General features: G+C 46.0%; 1 long non-coding RNA gene across 1 annotated transcript in view; it reads right to left on the minus strand.

Moving 5' to 3' along the window:
- LOC111773624 (uncharacterized) overlaps positions 1 to 15,623 on the minus strand; it is a 31,855-nt gene that overhangs the window by 11,436 nt on the left and 4,796 nt on the right. Inside the window, exons 2-3 of the long non-coding RNA XR_002808293.2 lie at positions 3,850 to 3,937; positions 2,367 to 2,445 (exon numbers count right to left, since the gene is read on the minus strand). This is a non-coding gene — a long non-coding RNA (uncharacterized lncRNA). The remainder of the gene's footprint in view (positions 1 to 2,366; positions 2,446 to 3,849; positions 3,938 to 15,623) is intronic.

Raw genomic sequence — 15,623 nt, forward strand, 5'->3', positions numbered from 1 at the left:
CTTTCCTGTCTGGCTGCATAGGAGCCAGAGAGGTCCTACCTGCTGTGACTTTGACCTGTTGCGATATCACACGTGAGGCAGCCCGGGAAGACGTCACTGGGTACTTACGAGAGAATGAAAGTGAATAAAGCCAATAATGTCCTCGTATTATCATGAATAGAGTCTTGACCTCAGGCCCCGTGAAAGGGCCCTGGGGACCCCACCGTCTTCAGCTCATGCTTTGAGAGCCTTGTGCATAGTATGTACGGTTCGAAGTATGCCGTGGAGGAACTTACGGGTTGGAGATGAGGCTAGACAGAGAAGCAGGACTCGGATGGCAGCTAATGGAGAGCCGCTGAGGGCTTAAAAACCGGAGGGCGACAAGGCCCCTTTTTGATTTTGGAAAGATCATGGGCTATCATGAGGAAAATAGATTAGAAAGGCCCAGCAGGGGTCGGGGTCAGGGGCTAACTGGGGGGTTGTTGCCATAAAGCAGATGAGACATGAAAGTGGCTGAGCTGAAGTGGCCGCAGTAAATCTGGGCAGGAAGGGGAGGAGGGGGGTTGACAGGACTCGGAGATGAGCCACGTGGGAGGGGAGAGGACGGCAGGAAGGGTGTCCCCAGCCTCTGACTTGGGCAGCTGAGTGGACACAGGGGACACAGGAGGAAGAGCAGGTTAGGAAATAGTGAACTCTACTTTGCACAGCAGACAGTCGGCACGTGGGTCAGAGAATGGGAGAGGCGTCTGGACAGGGAAGAGGGCGGCCTGGGAGCAAGCCAAGGCTTAGACGAACAGATAGATTGACGGTGGTCACACAGCTTCTAAGGGCCGTTAGCATTTTTCACTAGGACAAATGTACCAAAATGTTAACGCAGTACCTGCTGGTCATGCAAATCAATTCGTTATTTTTCCCCTTCATCTGTGTTTTGTCTCTAAGTTGCAAATGAATTGCACAGGCAGCCCCCCTGCAGTCCGCTCACAGTTTGCGACATTCATTTGGGCTAGTACAATGTGTGGGCTTAACGTGAAAGGCTTAACACAATTTTCTTCAGGCTTGTGGCCAGAAAAATTAGAAAGATTGGAAAGGATAAGGTAACTATTCTGCAGCTTGTCATGGAAAAACGTGCACACGTGGAAACCTGTGAGTAGGAATACCGAGCATCGACTCCCACCACGTTTCGGGAGCGGAAGAAAGCCTGTGCCGAGTGGGACAGCTACTGCGCAGTGTAGGTTACTACCCACTCTAACCGCAATGATTCTTTGATTCGAACTCTTCATCCAGGATGAATGCCCTTGGGGGAAGACTGGGGAGCAAAGAACCCTCTCTCCTTAGCATTTCCTGTAGACAAACCATAGTGCCGTCCCGTAAGAGCTACGCTACTCTAAGTGCAGCCCACACATTATCACACCCAGCCCAGAGGAGGGCAGGTATGATTAACAGTGCCCACAATTTACAGACAAGGCAACTGAGGCACAGAGACGGTAAGGAATTTGGCCGAGGGTCACCCACCCAGCGAGTAAAATGTGGCGATGCGTTTCAAATGAAGCCAGCCTGGCAGCAGAGAGCGTGGTCTCAGCCCTGGAGCTGTCCTGCCTCCATGACAGCACCTTTCTCAGTTAGCCTCGGATGGGGCAAATCCCGCTGACCCTACTTCCAATATTCACCCTCCAACTGGCTAATGTCTCGCTCGCCTCAAACAAAAACCAGACGCAAGCGTGTCTCACTGTGGTGCTATGAAGCACAGACAATATATCGCTTGTAAAATAGCTGTACTTTTTGGCATTTGCTGGCTATGTGACCTTACGCAAGTTTACTTACCTGCTCTGTGCCTCAGTTTACATATCTGTCAAATGGTCATGACAGTAGTATCCATTTCTGGGAATTGTGGAAATCAAATGAGTTAAGACATGTAAAGTGCTCAGAATAGCACCCGGTGCAGTGAAATTACTCTGTAAGTGATGTTAACATCATCCATTCCATTCCATTATAAACTACAATTATACGCCAGGCACTGTGCAAGCATTGGACAAACGGGGTTAAACCAGCCAGGTGTGTTCTTCCCCTCAGGTCCAGTGGGGGACATTTTCTGAACAAACAGTGACAAATGACAGGTGTTACGAGTGTTGCAAAGTACAACTGCAGGCTGCTGTGGGAGCTCCAACAAGGACCCGGGAACTGGGACGCCTTCTGTAACAAAGTCCTTTAGGGGAGCCAACACTGAAATCTCCATTTCTCCCCAGGGTGTTCCCCCCTTACTTTCCCTGTTGCCTCCTCCATTTTCTCCAGCCCACCATCCAACCCACGGACCAGATCCACAGGCTCCTGTTCTAAAATCCACCCACTGCTCTCCAATTCCACCGATACCACCACCATCTGCACCTCACCTGCTGTCGGAGTCTCCAAAGGTTCTCCTCCCACGCTTTCTTTCTGTCATCTCTGCCAGCCATAAGCATCCACGGCAACCTTTTAAAAATGTAAATTGAAATGTTCCGGTGGCTTCCATTTATACTTGAAATCTGAGCCCCCTCCCCTTGGCGGATCATGCCCGCCGTGGTCTGCCCCTCCCACCTCTCTGACCTGTGGTGTACTTCTCTGTCTCATCACTGTGCCCTAGGAACCTGGGCCTCCTTTTTTCCCTTGACTTTACAAAGCTAATTCCTGCCTCAGGGCCTTTGCACTTGCTGCTGCCTCTCTCTGGAGTATCCTTTTTTATCAATCACGTCACAGCTCAGGTCACTAAGAGGAGATCCAATCAATGCATACCACCCTCTCCCACCAACCACGACCCTCCAGAGAGCTTAACCTTCCCTATCCACTACACTTTTATTGCCTTCTCAATAACCACCATAGAAATTACCTCGTTCATTCATTGCTCGTTTGCTCTCTGTCTCTCTGCTGTTAGAATATGAGATTCACGGGACCAGGGGCTCTGCCTCTCTATTCACTACTGGCTCCAGCATCCAAGACAGTGCCGGGCACATAGCAGGCGCTCAATGAACATTTGTGATTCGAGTGACTGAAGTTAATTTAAGCTGAATCTTAAAAGGAAGCTGAAAGTGAACAGGTAAAGATGAGGAACATTGTGTTTGAAGGCCTGGGTTGGGAAGAGCACAGTATCTTAAGTGAACCAAAAAGAAGGCCAGTGCAGGTGGAGTACAAGGAGCAAGGGAGGGCGTGGGACAAGGTGTGTCACACGAGCAGGCCAGAGCCCGCTGGGACCCAAAGTCATGCGACAGGTCGCAGGCTGTGGTCAGGGCAGTGAAGGCATAAGCAACAGGTTCAGGTCAGTGTTTTTAAAGGAAGCTCCTGTACCCAACGGGGTTGGGTGTTTAGGGTTGACTCACAACACCAGGCTGTGGCTCCCTTCCCTTGCCTCAATCTTAGCAGAGGCCCTATGGGGTAGGAGGGGAAAGTGTGACCATTCCAAACTGCAGATTAAAAAGGCAAAGATGCCGAGAGCGTGAGCAAGTGGCTGCCGCTCAGGGCGACTTTATTCTGGCCTTTCCGGGCTTGAAGCAGCCTGAACAAAGGAAACCAGAGCTGCCTCAAGAGATCACCCAGCCAGACGCCCATGGTGTCGCGCCTCCTGCCCATCCTGAGGAGGGAAGGCACCGGACACAGCACACATCAGAACCTTTGCCTGCCATAAATCTTCTCCTTCCTTGTGAAAAGACCGTCACGAATCTTGTCTCTTAAAAAGTGTCTCTGTTCCAGGAATTTTAACAACCTTCTGTAGTGTAGAAATGTGGCCTCTTGTTGTCTGTGGTTAAAATCGAGTCTTGGATGAGCGGATATATTACACCACGGGGCGGCAGGGGAGGGAAGGCCATTCATCCCCCTGCCTCGATGTAGGTCAGTCTTTCTCACCTGTAACTGATGAGTCCTCTGCCCTCTTGCTTCCACATCACTCTTCTCCCGGGGAATCCTGAATGATGAGAACCCAGAACTGTGGCTGCTGTGGGGACAGGGTTGGGGAGGGTGGAGTGAAAAGTGGCAATGGTTACCAAAGGCTTACTATGTGCCCGGCTTCGGGCAAGGTGCTGCACATGCCTCATCTCATTTAACCGACCCACAAAACGCCTTCCTGGTTTGCCGATTAAGAGATCTAAATCTCGTTTCTCAAGTAAAACATATGAATGCATTAAAACCAAAGTTAAGGGGCCGGCCCTGTGGCGCAGCGGTTAAGTGCGCACGTTCCACTTCTTGGTGGCCCGGTGTTCACCAGTTCGGATCCCCAGGTGCAGACATGACACCGCTTGGCAAGCCATGCTGTGGTAGGCGTCCCACGTATAAAGTAGAGAAAGATGGGCATGGATGTTAGCTCAGGGCCAGGCGTCCTCAGCAAAAAGAGGAGGATTGGCAGTAGTTAGCTCAGGGCTAATCTTCCTCAAAAAAAAAAAAAGTCAAAGTCAATACTCTCTATTCTGACCACCCCCACACTGGATCCAACTTCATCATCCCTCACGTTGTAGGAGCCACCTTGCAGGTGACTCAGCCTCTGGCTTTTCTCCTGAGAATTCCATGCTCCATTACCATCTGATTGAAGCACGAATCTGACTGGGTTTCTGCCCTGCTCAGAAACACTCCCTGGCTCGCCACTGCCCACAGTTTACTGTCCAATAAGGAACCAAACCAATCGTGCTGGAAGGACAAGCATAGAATAGGGCTGTAAGGGCAGGGGCTGAGGAAAGACGGTGCTGCTTTCCTGCTGGTGCCACGGCGGGGGGCGGGGGAGGTTTCACAGAAGGCAGCTTGGCTGGGTTTGGCGGTGGAGAGAAGGGTCTCTCTGAAACGAAGGCAGCACTGTGAGCAAAGGCACTGAGTGGCGAGAGCACAGCTCTGGCAGCCCCTGGGACGTGTAACTGGTTCTTACTGCTCCGCGGCTCTTCTCTCGGGGCTCTGAGAAGCCGCATGGCCACAGGCGATGATTTGTTGCAATGAGGCTGTCGGCAGTTTATCTGACGTTAGCGCCTGTGTGAACCACATGATGATTTACGAAACTCGATTTCTCCATCAATACAGGCAAGGAGATTTAGCACACGGTGAGGAAGGGCTGGGGGAAAGGCAGCCTCTGGAGAGGGATGGAGGTGGCCGCTCCATCGCCCCAACTCCACCTCCATGCAGTGCTGAAGTGCTGATCTGGAACCCAGAGCCACAGGTCCTGGCAGAGCCTCCAGTGTGATAAGAAAAATGATTTTAAAAAACCCGACAACCCTGCAAGTCTAATGCCATGGTGTCTCTGGCTCTTCCCTTTATTTCCTTCTATATCTGGCTTTGGAAATATCTCTTCTCCTGTGAGGCTAGGGAAGGGTATCTGTGCCCTGGGAAGGTCAAGGACACACCACAAGGGTACCAACAAAGGGGCTCAGGGAAAGGAAGCTCCATTTGTCTGCTGGGGCATTTCCTAGTCTAGACTGGAAGCTGGAGAGACAAAGATTCCTTAACATTGTCCCAGCTCTCTTCATCGGGAGCAGGGCCTCCACAGCGGGCTCAAGTCTAAGCCACAGCGAATAACGAAGCGGGTCCATCTGCTCCAGCTCGTTCTCCGTGTGTGTTGCTTTCATGGAACTTGGCAGCCCAAGGTCAACGGTAGTTGGAGATTCATCCTTGAGGATAGATTGGTCCCAAAGTTTAGAGTTGCCACGCCCCAGGGCCACCCGGAGAAGAAGCAAGGAGGACTCAAATTCCAGCCTTGTGATGGGCCTGGGGGACTCTGAGAGGCTCTGAGAGGAGCACACAGTAGGCTCTAGAAGCAAGGGTGTGGACAGAGTCAGCTTCAATTGCATTTGGCCAAAAGCCGAACTCCCACTGATGAACGCACGTTAACCCATCCTAGACCACCTGTGCTCTTGCACCACTTCCGCAGCCCCTGACATCCTCTCTCTAGGCCTGTGCACGTATTTGGTCAGTCCATAGGAGTCAATTGATCTATAGATTTAATGCAATTTTTATAAAAACCCAAGCACAGTTTGGTAGACATAGACAAGCTTATTCTAAAGTTTATATTAAAAGAGAAATGTGCTAGAATGGCCAAAATAATTTTTAAAAAAGAGGAAAACATATGAATGAAGAATAAAGAATTTTCCATGTTAAGGCTTAATATATAGTCACAGTAATGAAGAGAGTATGGTATTGGCAAAGAGACAGGCACACAGATCAAGGGGACAGAACAGAGAGCCCCGAAACAGAGGCACACACACAAGTCCAAGTCCAAATGATTTTTGACAAAGGTGCAAAAGCAATTCAGTGTAGGAACAAACGTTTTCAACAACTGGTGCTGGAGCCATCGGATGTTGTTATGGACTGAATTGTGTCCCCCAAAATTTCTATGTTGGAGCTCTTACCCTCAATGTGACCCCATGTGGAGACAGCCTTTTAGGAGGTTTTTAAGGTTAAATGAGATCATAAGGACAGGGTTCTAATCTGATAAGATTGGTGGCCTTATAAGAAGAGGAAGAGAGAGAGCCTTTCTCTCCCCAAGTGAGGACACCATGAGAAGGCAGCTGTCTGCAAGCCAGGAAGAGAGCCCTCACCAGGAACCCAAGCCTGACCGAAGACTGCCAGCCCCCCAACTGTGAGAAATCAAATGCGTGCTGTGTAAGCCACCCAGTCGATGGTATTGTGCTAGGGCAGCCCGAGCTGGCTTAGATAGGTATCTCTAGGCAAAAAGAGAAGCTCAACCTGAATCCCACACCTTGCCCAAATCATGCAAAACAAATCACGGATTTGAATGGAAAGAGCAAAACTACAAAACTTTTAGAAAGAAACATAGGAGAAAATCTTCAGAAGCTAGGACTAGGTGAAGAGTTCTTAAACTTGACACTAAACGTACGATCTACACAAGGAAGGTGGTTGAGAGAAGTCAGTCATAACAGGATTTCAGCTGGTGAACCTGGGGGAGGGTCAAGCGTGGTTGTTTCTGTGCTATGCGTAAAGACCTGGCGCAGTGTGGCTGGCTGACTGCAGTCAAGAGCCAAGAGCTGAGGTCTCACCTGTAGCTTCCCCACCGGCTCCCTCAGGAGTCCCAGGAGAGACCTGAGCCCAGTTTTTGGTTGAACAGACTGATTGACCTCGAAGGGAACATAAGAAGGCAGACAGAGAAGACGACATATTGTAGGATTCCATTTATGTGACATGTCCTGACTAGAAGAGACAGAAAGTAGACTACTGTTTGTTTAGGGCTGAGAATAGGAGCTGAGGGGTGAAAATAGGAAGGATCCTTTTGGGGTAATGGAAATGTTCTAAAATCTGATTTTGGTTATGATTGCACAACTCAGTAAATTCACTAAAAGTCAATGAATTTACATGACTAAATTTTATGTTATATGGGTTACATCTCAAGAAAGTCGATCATTTTTTAAGTTAACTTTTAGTTTGAAAGTTAATTTATAGAAAAACAATTAAAATGAATAGCATATTTAGTATGTAGTTATAGCTTTAAGGTAATTCCCAGGTAATAGAACTTGGGGACACTCTTTGTTCTAGGCCCTCAAATTCCATTCCAGGACTGAGATCCCTAGATGCTACAATGCTGAGTTGAAATCAAAGTTTATCATGGAGAGGGGCAGCCCAGTGGCTTAGTGGTCAAGTTCTTGTACTCTACTCTGGCAGCCTGGGGTTCACAAGTTCGGATCCCTGGAACAGACCTACACACCGCTCATCAACCCATGCTGTGGCAGTGTCCCACATACAAAATAGAGGAGGATTGGCACAGACGTTAGCTCAGGGCCACTCTTTCTCAAGCAAAAAGAGGAAGATTGGCTACGGATATTAGCTCAGGGCCAATCTACCTTACCAAAAAAAAAGCAGGGGAAATAACTGTTCATTGCAAAGAAGTTCAGTATTACTTAGAGAACAAATGAGCCAAACCAGAGAATTCTAGTGAGAAATAAACATGTGTGTCGCCATTATTTGTTTTCTATAAATATGATTACTGTAGTAGAACATATTTTCAAACTGCCAAGATGCGGAGTCCTCAGCTCATTCTTTTAACTCTCCATCTGTTTCATGCTCTGCCACTTTTATTTTTGTAGCATGAAGATAATTTAGTCTCAATAGAACAAGAGACTTAGAATAAGATACACACGCACGCACGTATCTATAGTATCTATAAGTACATGTATATCATGATGTGCAAGCCTCAAAGGGTTGTGTTTTAAGACAGTTAAATTTTTTTTCTATTTTTTATTTTAAAGAGAAGACTCTACCTTCAGTGATTCAATGGTCATGGATGATATTATATAAAAATGTTTGAAAACCAGTTTTGATTGAAAAACAAGTTGACATACAGGAGCATTTGGGTAATGAAAACGAGGCTTGGGTTCTGGGCCTGCTGCGTCCCATCTCAGGGGCCAGCCACGTGGCATCTCCAGGCTTTGTCTTCTCATCTTCGAAGAGATGAGGGAAGATAAGAGATTTAAGGAGGATAATCTCTTAAGTGTCTTCTGATTTAAAGACTTTGTTTTAAAAAGATGGATTTGTTCAACAAACAATTGAACAAAAGTTTTATATAAGATACTATGTAGCATTTGGAAATACAACTTCTTTGGAGCCAGAATTCTGCTTCTGTCACTTTCAAATTTGTTTCCTTGTCAAGTCACGTCATCATTCTGAGCCCTAGTTTGAGTACCACTGAACATGAGGGTAACGTTGTCTACTTCGTCGGGCTGGAGCATGGTTGAAGCAACTCCAGCTGACAGATAGATTCCTGAGTCCCAGCAGCTTCCACAATAGAAGTTTATTTCTTGCTCTTGAAAGACGACAATGGTGAAAAGGGACCAAGGCTTCTTCCACTTTATAGTTCCCCCATTATTAACTCACAGGTTCCTGGGTGTCTAGAGGGGGAAAGAGGAGCACAGAAGCCACACATGCACTAACCACATCACCTCTCAGATTCCATGGCAAAAACTAGCCGTGGGCCATGCCTGGATATAAGACAGACTCCTAAGAATGCAGTCATGGCTGGGCAACCAATTTCTAGAAACGACTCTGCACTAGCGAAGGGAAGCACACACTTTGCATGGAAAGCTAGCTCTCTCTCCCACAGGTTGTTAGAAAAATTAAATGAGTCTTTAATTGCAAATTGCCTAGTATAGTGCAAGTACGACACAAACACTGAAGAAAGTTAAGATTTGGTAGGTGCAGAGGAATAAAAAAAGAGTAAAACTTTTGACTGAGACTATATACACATATAAATGTGGGTTGGAATATATATATTTATATACTCCAAGATAAAAAGCGCTATCAGAGAGTACAGTTAACGTGCACTGGGACATTGTATTAGTTTCTTATTGCTGTTGTAACCAATGACCAGAAACTTAAGAGCTTAAAATAACACAAATGTATTCTTTCACAGTTTCGGAGGCCAGAAGTTGGTAACACGTCTACAGGGCTGAGAGCAAGGTAACAGCAGGGCTGTGCCTCTTGTGGAGGCACTCAAGGAAAATCCATACCTCTGGAGGCTATCCTCATTCCTTGGCTGATGGCCTTGTCTCTCCAACCTCTGCTCACGTTGCCACGTCTCCTTCTCTGACTTTGATCCTCCCGCCTCCCTCTTAAAATGAGACCTTTGATTACATTAGGCTTATCCAAATGATCCTAAGAAGAATGCCCCATCACAAGATCCTTTCCTTGACCACATCGGCAAAATCCCTTTTGCCTTGTAAGGTAACGTTATCAACAGGTTCTGGAGATGAGGATGTGGACATCTTTGGGGGCCCTCATTTTGCCTATCATAGACATCAAAGGAAGGAGAGACACCAGTTATAATTTAGGATTTGGAGAGTGACATGGACTTGAAACCAGCTCTGTCATTTTTGTTAGTCAAATGGCCTGAAATGTGACATTTTTCTCTTCCTCTTGTGTAAAATGGGGATGGCAATAGTAACTACCTCATAGACTCGTTGGGAAGATTTAATTGATAAGGTGGGAAAACTGCGTGGCATGTGGCAGGTGCTCAGGACAGGAGATCCTTTGTTATTTTACTATTTCTTGGCACATCCTGAAGCCCGTACACAGCCCTTTATCATCCTAGGGTCCTCCAACATCACAGCTGAAGCAGAAGTGAGTATCGTGGTTACTCTGTACCATGAAGGTACAAAAAGACTATCAATCACGTTTGGCATACTGAACTTCTCTTGGAAGAAAAACAGATTCATGCATTTTAGGAAACTTTGCACTGGCGAATGTTGAGCAATATGGTTCTTCTGCTAGGTCTGTAGCATCTATATTCCAGGATGGCGTCATGGCCTGAGTTTTCTGAGGACCGTGGTTTTACTGTGCACTTGATCACACAAGAAACCACTTGGCAGGGAGTAAGAATGCTGAAGCATTTTCTCCTGTGAGATAGATGGTCACATAAATTGATCAGTAGAATTTGGCCACACAGTGAAGAGTGGAAGGCCGTCTCCTCGCACATGAGCACTAGGGCTTCAGGATAGAAGCCCCAGCCCCACCCCCCCACTTTGAGGTGGTTTGGAAGCTTTGCTCTTAATTCTTGCCACAGTTATAAGATGTCATTTCCGGCTACAGAAATCTTCTGGCTGGCATCCTACCACACACCAATGATTTTCAGGCTCAAGTTTATCATAAACAATTTGTCTTAAGAGAGCTGTGATCATATTCCTGTTAACTGTTAGGTAGGGTCTAATCATCTAGAATGGCTTCAAAGGTTCTCAATTTCTTCTTCAGCAAAATAATTGTAGTAACGTACGTAAGAGCAGCTCCATCACAGCACGGGAAGCCCCTCGCCAACGTTAGCTTCAGGCGTCAGAAGTTTTAAGCGTAGTCCTCTGGTGTGATCCAAGAAAGTTTTATTACTCACACAGGTGGGGAAGTCCCAAGGTGATGGGCAAGGAGGATGGGTCTGCTGGAGAAGGTCCAGAAAAGAGAGTGTAGAGAGTGCACAGGCATTTTATAGAGAAGAAGTCCTGACAGTGGGGAGAGAGCCCACCCTCTGCTATGAAGTCTGAAAGAGGCAGCAAGAGCACGCACGAGCACATGGGGTGGGACTGGAAGAGGGGAAACCTTGTGTTACAGCACTTGACAGACAGGGGTGGGAGAGGAGACGTAGATTTCACTGATGTTAAATCAAATGTCAATTCAAGATACAAATTTCTTTCTTATTATCGTCACAATTCAGCCAAGACATTTGCAACCTCCCAGTTTTCCTGTAAATAAATATGTGCTTGAAAGAGACCAAATCTGCAAAGCCAACCCAAAATAGTAAGGCCAGCAATTGTTATTATAGCTCCTGAAAGGTAATGGGGAATCAGCTGCCCCTGACAGAAGGAGATAGCCAAGAGAAGAAATCAACATAGTCCAGGGACCTCTTGGAGTATTTTAATAATAATATTGACTATTTGGGTTCGTTGTTTTATTTGTTGAAATCTTCTGCAGACCCTTCCTGTGTTATTGACCTGCATGCAGTAGGAAGTTCCCTTCAAGGCACACACTCCACTTTGAGATGCCGGCAGGCAGCTAATACCAGTCTGTTATCAGCTACCATAGCAACCAGAGTTTGGTCCTTCGTTGATGGCATCCAAGGCTTGCACTGTCTGATGTGCACCATCTTTGTGAGGCGATTGTTCGGTTCACTAGAACTGAATTGTGGATGGTACCTGTAGGGACTCTAGCGTGATTGGGGATGAGTCCTGGACGAGCCCCAAGACCTTGAGGCAAAGTTTTATATTTAAGAAACTGTAACAAATTTGACCAAAAATCAATATCCCTCTGCCTCCAGGAGCTATGAAGCCACTTCTTACTGGGAGGCTGTGAACTGATTGCCCCCAACATGTAGGGGTGACAGCCTGGATGGAAAGGAGCCTAAGGTATTTGGCGTTGAGCTGGAGTAGCGGAATCCCAGGCCCAGAGTCCTGAATGGAAAGTCTGTTTTGAGTCTATCAACTAAACCAAACAGCAACGCCATTAACTACTGCCCAGGAGTCTTTAAAAACATTAACAATGGACATGCCTTTATTGAGGAGATTCTCCAGTACCAAAGTGACTGTGATCAGATCCCTGAGTTGGGCTGACCACCGGGTCTCATCCTTTAACAGGAATGTCCCAGTAATGAGATGGGAAACGGCAGCTCTCGAGTGGGCTCCAAGACATGTGATAGTGGTGCTGCCGTCTGTAAAATTAATGGACTCCCTTTGTGCTGGATTCTCTTTATCCCAGAGGGTCCCCAAAGTGGCCAACAGGGCTGGGGAAGGGGTGAACTCTCCCAGACCAATGGACTGAGGCACAGGAAGCCACGTGCTTTTGTGGTTTGGTTATACCTGAGGGTTCGGGCCGAGCTCTGTCTTGCAGGCGTCATTTCTATTCTAATAAGGAGGCCTGATGGCTGCACTAAGCTTGTGGGATGTTGCTTCCACGACTGAAGGTAGATGGTAGTTTATTCCAAAAGATCACAGACTCAAGGCCCATGGCAGCTCTCGGCCAAGAAGGACCAAATAGGCCACCAAGAGTTGCCTTTCAGGGGGGGTACCTCTTGGCTGATGACTGCAGTTAACACTGCTATGTGGTACATATGAAATTTGTTGAGAGTAAATTTTAAGAGTTCTCATTGCAAAGAAAAAAACATCTTTTTCTTTTTCTTTTTTTTTTTGTATCTATGTGAGATGATGGATATTAACTAAACTTACTGTGGTAATCATTTCACAATATATGTAAGTCAAATCATTATGCCGTATACCTTAAACTTATCAATTACATCTCAGTAAAACTGGAAAAGAATGAGACAAAAAACACATTTAAAAAACCGGAAAGTGATATACCAATGCAAGGTAGTACTGTCATTTTATAGCTTAGTTATCCAAGCCAATACTCATTCACTGAATACCAATTACCAAATTACAATGACAAACACCAGCTTGTCCTGGCTGGCATAATAGTGAATGAATGATGCAAAGGAGGAAGTTTCAAAAAATAAGTTAGGAATGGTGGTTGCCGAAGGATACTAGGATAAACAAGACATGGAAGACAGACACGCCTATAAGGTCAGGAGGCGAGGAAGGGGGGAAGCGAGGGAGGAGAGAGTGATAGAAAGAGAGATTCAGGCCATAAGATGACTATAGACAAAAGAATGATGATTACAAAAGGGAGAGAGTGAGTCAGGCTGTTTCTCTCTGGAGCAGAGAAGGAGCTCAAGCTGGAAGGGGGTGGGAACCCCTACCCTTCCACGTTGTAATCAACAGCTTCCGCTAATGCCTCCTGTTGAGTTTGCCATTTTTCCACATTAGCATTTAATCCTTTTTAAAATTCTTGAGATAATCACAGTAATTATTCTGAGGCTACAATCCACATAATTAATATATCAGGACTGGCTGCTTGAATTTTACAGCAGAATCAAGGTCAAAAATCAAAGTTGAGCTTTCTTACTCTTCCAGGCTAGAGGTAAATACTGCCCACCCTTGAACTTCCACGGCATCTGTCTGTGATGCTTTGTACTCTGGAGTTTGTGCAAAGCCAAGTCACCTCTAACAGACTGAATTCCTTGAAAAGAAGGACCGTATCTCTTTCATCTTTGATCCCCACCGCTGAACACAATGTCTAGCACAATACATCATTAAGTGTTGTTGAATGAACAATGGAAGAATGAATTACTATTAGATAAACTAACCTCTTCTTTGGCTATTCTGGACATTTCTGTGGTAGATGGGACTGTCTACCCAAAGGAACCGCTAAGTTGGAGATATCAGAGAAGAGTATTTGACCACGTTTTCGAAATAGGCAATTCTTGGCAATCTATGAAAAGCAAAAGACAATTTCAGTCACAAGTACTAGTGACACACCCTGTCAATAACTCCCAGAAGTGTGTGGATTGTTCAGACCTAGACCATTCCGCAGGATTTTTGGAAAGTTCTTCAGCATGACTTGAGTATATATGAAGAGGGGAAGGGCAAAAGTTGTACGGGGCAGATTCTTGTCTTGGGAGACCTTAGGTGTTGTTGCAAAAATAAGACTTACATATTTTGAACAATAAGAGTAAATTTTAAGTCAGGAGCCAAACAGAGAGGCCAAGAGTGGGGAGAGTTACCAGTGCATTGAGAGTCACAGCGGAAGGTCTGAGATTGGGTTCAGGGTACATTAGCGGAAAAAGGATGAAAATTACCATCCAAGACCCTGAAGTCCCAGTTATGTGGACTAATGATCTGTGTAAGTTGGATCCAAGCCTCAATTTTCTCATCTGTACAAAGGAGTTAAGAATAATGCTTACCCTGCTTACTTGCAAGGCTGCCTTGTAAATCAAACAAGATCAGTCACGTGAATGCATTTTGTAAATGGGAAAGTGCTGAGCAAGTGAGAGTCGATATGAATGGACCTTGAAGGATGGATTTTGCCATTAAGATTGGCAAAAAGAAAGCTAGGGTGTCCCATAGAGATGAGTAGCACAAGCAATGAAGTATGGAGGTAAAAAGCTACATGGCAAGTAAAAATCCTGGCCTAATTGGAGCATGCTATATAATAACGATATATTATACTTAAAAAGTTTGTTGTTCATCTGAAATTCAAATTTAATTGCATGTCTTGTATTTTTTATTTGCTGAATCTGACAACCTTAACCACGCTTCCCCATCTCTCCTGCCAAGCTCAGCTCATCTCTCAGGGGCCGAATGCCATTTCTTCCACTGAGTTTTCTGTCTCTCATGGGTAGGAGGTATTTCTCTTCAGCAGGGTGGGAGGATTGGGGGAAGAGCTGTATCATTTAGTGTTTGAGCGCTTAGGCTCTGGGGTCAGACGTCCAGGATTTATAGTGCATCTCTCCCATCAACTAACTGTGAGATTTAGGGTTTTTAAAAATCTCTCTTGGCCCCAGTTTCCTCTTCTACATAAGAAAAATACCTACTCTCTGGGATTGTCTTGAGGATTCAATAAACGCTATACACAGTGCTTGGCATGCTTTCCCTGCCTAGTTGCAGCAATCCATCCATCCATCCATCCATCCATCCATCCATCCATCTGTACATCCATCCATTCATCAATAGCATTTTTGAGTACACACTATATGGAAAGCACCCAGCATACAGGAATGAAAAGACATGGGCCCTGCCCTCAAAGAATTTATAATCTGGAAGTGCATAGAGGTTTACACAATTAAATAAACCCAAGCTCCTACGGTCCCGTCTTTCCTAGCATCTAACTGCTAATGCCTGAAGGTTTTATATTTCCTTCCAACTACTCTCCTGTACGTCATCCCTGACTGTCTTGTGGCTCACCTGCAAAGCCCCCAGATCTGTGAGTCTCGACAAGTCCAAAGTGCAACCCGGGCCTTTTTGTCCGTTGGTACCCCCTGTCTTAGTGAACAACACCATCCAGTCATACCAGACTCTTAATCTCTTCCTCTTCCTGGTCCCTCACGCAATCAGGAACCAATTTCCATCTGGGCCAGTTTCTGCCGCTGTTGTCATTGTTGTGTTATAACATCTGCGGTAGGCTGAATTCTAAGATGGCCCCAAGCGTTCCCACCATGCATAGTGCCTGGGTCTACGGATAGGATGAATTTTACTCTCATCTTTAGATGTGTGGTATGGTACAGTTGATTTTCAGAGAAGGAGGTTATCTGGGTAGACCTAATCTAAACATGTAAGTCCTTTGAAAGCAGTTTATTCAGGATGGTCACAGAAAGGGATGTCAGAGAG

The sequence above is a fragment of the Equus caballus genome, chromosome 5 (assembly GCF_041296265.1).
Source record: "Equus caballus isolate H_3958 breed thoroughbred chromosome 5, TB-T2T, whole genome shotgun sequence".
In the NCBI taxonomy this organism is placed as follows: Eukaryota; Metazoa; Chordata; class Mammalia; order Perissodactyla; family Equidae; genus Equus; species Equus caballus.